Below are 5,443 nucleotides of genomic sequence, written 5' to 3'. Positions count from 1 at the left end.
TTAAAGTTTACTGGGACTTTTCTAGTGTTTAGCATATTAAGAACATGGGTGTGGTGGAGATTAAACCATGCGTTCCTTTTTTTGGCTTTTGTATTAATATTTTCCGTGGATATGCTCCAGGTCCTAGATAGCATCTGTAAGGAACAACAATTTTTTTCCTGATTTGTGAGATCATGAGGACATGGCCTAATACTTGGGTAAACTGCTCTGAGTCCTTGAATACCGGCAGATAGATAAATGGGACAATGTACGTAGACATGCCTGCTCTTGCACCTGCCATGTCATAGTAGTTTATTGGCAAGTTTCTTCATCACAATCTAAAAACAAAACAAAGGAAACATCATTAATGCTGATAACATGTTAGAAGAACAGAATAAGTGGAATTGTCAATATTTGAACTGCATTTCCCCTTCTGAGTTTTGAAAGTGAGCAAATAATATTCTGGGTTTTTTTGGTTTTTTTTTTTTGCCTCTTTCTTTTAAAAAATGTTTTCCTCTCTCCTTTTGAAGGGTGGGGGTTTGCTTTGTGAAAAGCAACCTGGCTGTTGAGTTGTGGTTAGAGGGGAGACATGCTTCAATATGCAGGGTGAGATATTAGAGCCAAAGATAATGCTGGAAACCACACTTTCAACATCCAATTTCAGCACTGTCCAGGATAACTATAAAACTGGAAGAAGGTGAGTAATAGATTTGACAGCTATACTCTAAAATGGACCTTATTAGCGAAATATAAATTATAGCCAGGCACTTCCTATCAGCACCCCGCACAGTTAATGATAAGCAGTCAATGAGATTTATATTCCCTTAGCATTTTTATAATGAGTCTGTTGCTTTGATGACAGTTTACTGTCAAATATTATGCTTAGAAATTTATAGCATTTGATTCAAATGAATAGACAGTTTAGCTTCATGGCAGTCTGTTCCCACTTCATGAAGCTCACACTTTCACTTTTTTTCTTTCCCCCCCCTTCTCTAGACTAAGCTCTGAAACACTCCACTGGAAATGAAGTTTTGAAGAGGGTGCACGTTGACGAGCAGAAAGTGTGTGTTGACTTGAGGGGAAAGGTTTCAATGAATTCCAAGAACAGGCTTGAGGGGTCTAAAAAGAAGGCATGTTATACTAAAGAATGAAAAATGTACAGATGCACCGGGATGGTGGCCGTAGAGAAGTTGTGATGTGTAATAGAAAGAGGTTGGGTGGAGAGAAGGGCCTTTATCTGTGAGAGGAGGTGGCCCACATGCACTTGTAGGGAGGGGATGACGCCTCTTTCCCTCCTGGAAAGAACCACACATTGGTTCCCAGAACTGCCTTGAGGACAAGTGTCCAATAAATGCTGCTGACAGATTGACTGCTGCTGGAAAGAGCCACCAAGGCGATTCAAAGAGATGCTCTACAGACCCCTGCTGCTCCTACGGGGTCACTGTGCCCCGCACTTCAGGTGGACACAGCTGTTGGGTGTGATGCTGGCTCCGTGCAGCGGGGAGTGTGACTCCAGGTAGCAAGTGCCTGATTTTCAGGAAATAGAACCGCTGCTCAGAAAATGCGGTCTTTCAGGTAGACTGCCTTTGAACGCAGGTGTTTTCCACGGGTGGTGGTATTAGAATAGCATTTATGCAGCATTTAGGAAATAGCTCCAATGGGCTGAAAACATTCTATCTCTTCCATCCTACGCCGTCTGTCCTGTTTCAGACCCTTTATGCCTACTTCATGTGTCCTCTGGTTTGGAGAGGTGAGCTGGACATTCACACTGTGTGTTGAGGTCTAGGATGGCTGCCACCTGAGCCTCACCTGTTCTTCTGACCCCAACTCCATCTCAACTCTGAACTCTTTGCCCTAAAATCTGTCCCTGACTCATTGGATCCAGGGTTGAATGATTATCTTCTTAACTTTTGAGTCTTGCCTTTTCTGAAAGAACCCACAGTTGGCTTCTCCCTCTGGCTCATTGTAGACAAGGCTGTTTCTGGTCAGAATCCCTCTTGGATTTGGAGCCCAAACTGTGTCAATGACTGTTTCACTGGTAATTAACCCCAGGGTCTCAGCAAGGATCTGGGTGGAGGATCAGACACCTGCCATTTTAATAATGATTTCAATTACGGTAATAACATCACTATCTATTCAGACCTGACTATGCACCAGGCTCTAGGCTAGGTAGTTGACATATTTTATTTTTTAGTGCTTACTACAGCTTTGTGAGATAGTATCCACGCTTTATACATAAAGGGACAGAGTCCCTGAGATGTGTCAGGGCACAGATTCAAAGCTAAAGCTCACAATTCTTTTAGGAGTAGTAGAGCCTTAAGTGGGGGGTGATGTCATTCAGAAAAACAAGGAATTCTGATTTCTCATCCCTCTATCCATCTTACTGTCTTGTTTTGGTCTCAGTTGCTGAATTTATCTTTCTTTTCCATGAGGATATTGTTTCATGTGATCATTCTTGTCTCCAAGCTGATTGATGATGTGTTAAATTTAAATAATGCTGTGTTTAGGAGAGAGAGGGGAAGGAAGCTTTGGAATTCCCTGAGGACTGAGCCAGGCGAGGCAGCAGAGTGGGAGCCAGGGCGGAGCAGGTTATCCTGAGGAGCTGGTAGTTTTGGTGTACTCTCTGGAGGGACTCCAGTGTCACTTCTGCAGTGGTCTCCAGAGTGCACTTACATCAGAGCAGCATGGTGAAAGCAGGCATTGAAGAGGGGTGGTTGTCAGGGAGAATTCTGAAAGCAAGTGAGTGTCATGGTGACAACTTTGGAAGACATTAAAGGATCTTAAAAAGGTCATGGGCAGAAGGCAGCATTTCTCTAGTGTGTCCCAGAGGTTACACAGCTGAAGGAACACAGTCCTGGTGACTGTGCAGGATGCTGAGTGGGGAGCTTGGAGCGAGCAAAGGAGAGGCACATATTCCGCCATTGGCAGCTTAGACATAGGTGAGATGTGCGATCGAGTGGTTATTGCTCAGACTGGGCTAGAAAATCCTTTCTGGCCAATGCCCGATGTTTCTTTAATATAGCATGTTATGTGCATGGGGCTGTCTGCCAGTCTTTGGGGCTTTTGAAATACAATATTACTGGAGTTGCTGACATTTTATTCATAGAAGATGAAAAATAATGCATTGGTTATCAAATGTCTTTCATAAACGTCGTATTCATGCATTTCATACAGCCTTCTCCAAAGTTAAACAATAGCTTGTCCTTAGAAACCAGGAGAGGGCACATGGAAAGGTTCCAAATGAAGATATTAATATTCACATTATAGCTAAACCTTGCTAATTTGCACTAATGACTGGGAAACCTATTGCAAATTACCAAGTGAGTAAGCCAGCAACCAGGATTTCAAAAAACCCAAAGACAGCACCAGAAAATGAATCCACTCTCATAATTTCATCAACGCAATTGAATTTTAACTACTGGGAGTAATTTGTAGTCTATATTTTGTTTATCTTGCAAATCTGTGTGCTTTTTTAAGAGTAGTGGTGAACTATTAGAGTAAAATTTGTTTTTTATGTGTGATTGTGGTTAAGAAATGTATTTAAAAGAAACACAAAAAACCCTTGGGGGAAAAAACCTGCTAATTGTATAAAGGATTTAAATTTTTTTTTTTTTCAGTTGTAATACCAGCTATAACTTTGCTCATTTCCTCTTTTAGTTATTAACCAGAAATGCAAAACTTGATGAAATATTGCACAAAAGACTCATAAGCATGAGTGAAATCTCTCAATTAACCAGGCACTTTATTTGTGAAAGAGGTAATTTTCCAAAGCACAGTTTCTTGAAAATGGAAACAGACAGGTGTGAGTCGCAGTTTGTTCCCAGTGACGGCAGTAGATCCACATCCTATGACAGTGGAAGGGGCCTGGTGGATAGCATCTAGGCCCAGCTGTGACCTATCCACAGGCTGTGGTGGGTTTTTTTTTTATTCTTAATAAACATTCACTTTCATACCTAATTTTGTATTTGTAATTTTGTATTCTTTTTCTTAACTGTATAAATTTCTGCCCTCACCAAAACAAATATTCTCTGGTAGTTGCATCTGAAGGTCTAGACTTTTACCGAGGAAGGTTAGTGGAGTGAGAAGAGAAGGGGCTGAGAGTAGCATCCAAGAACATGGGTATTTAAAGTGGAGGAATCCTCTGTAAAAATGGAGAAGCACTGAGCTCTGGGCTCAGAGAATTCCAGGGATGTGGAGACCTGTCCCCACCCTCCCTCACCCTCCTGTTTAGATGGGATGCTCCTCTATCTTTCCAGAGGGAGAGGATCTCTGCCTTCCCCACCCTTCACAGAGATCAGAAGAGCTCCAGCCTGCCTGGATCTGATGGGGGCTGGGCAGAGAGCAGGAGCCTACTGTATCATATCTCAAATTGTACAGGTTCTGCAATAAATACTCAGAACCACCTGTGACTTGGAGATTTGGAAGCATACACCCCCCAGCTCTGCCGCTGCCCCATTTTGTTTCTCTCCATAGTCTCATGGCCCTGCTAGAGTTTATTAAGCTTGTTTTCCTTACCTCACTTAGAAAGTCAAGTTGGTAAGTACAAGTTGATGACTGTAGCCAGATCTGGATTTGCTTAGGCTTGGCCAACCCCATGAACCCCTGAGAACAACATAGCAGACGCTGGAAAATGCTGGATCTGGAGAATGTAGGCTCAGGTCTGCTGCACTTTCCATGCATCCTCTTGATTTCGGCAGCATAGATGTAGAGAGTTCTCTCTTTGCTCACTGAACAGACTATCAGCTAGGAGACTGACTCAGGTTGCATTTGACTGAGGGCTTAGAAAGCTAGAACAAATCCTCCAGCCATAGCCACCTTTTACCCATTTGCCCTTTAACTATTTATCACATTGCAATAGGAGCCCATGAATTTCAAACACAGCTCTGGACAAGAAGGGGAAATGCACATCCAGGAGTAGAGGTTGGGGGTGGGAATTTTGCCATCCTATATAATGGATTTCTCTCAAATATCTTGCTTATGTGTGATTTAGCCACATACCTTTGGGAGCTAAAATGGAACCAGGAAAGAGGCATAAATAATTATTGCATTTAGAGAACTTAGGTTAGATGAATTATTTGTGTTCACTGCTAATTTTAACTTTACTTACACCTTAAAACGCATGGTACTTGACAACCCTATTGAGGCTTTCTAGTTTTTGAAGAAATAAGGAATATGAATAATATTTTTCAAGGGAAGTGGGCTGTTTTTAGTGCTAAAACCTTTGAAATAAAAAAGGAAAGAAAGCTTTTCCCCTCACGATTACTTCATTGGAATTATATGAGTTTGTTATTTATTTTAAAGCATCAAGTATTTTGGAGTGTTGAGCTTGTTTGCAGTGCCTCATCCTTTCCTCCTCTACTGTTGCGGTTTTGATAACTTCCTTGGGCTGTTTCCCTGGAGACCGTGATGATAATGGTCATAACAGGTACACTTACTCTCCATCACTCTTATAAGGATGCAGTTG

The sequence above is a fragment of the Miniopterus natalensis genome, chromosome 2 (assembly GCF_054644295.1).
Source record: "Miniopterus natalensis isolate mMinNat1 chromosome 2, mMinNat1.hap1, whole genome shotgun sequence".
Lineage (NCBI taxonomy): Eukaryota > Metazoa > Chordata > Mammalia > Chiroptera > Miniopteridae > Miniopterus > Miniopterus natalensis.
Note: the sequence above shows the minus strand (reverse complement) of the source record.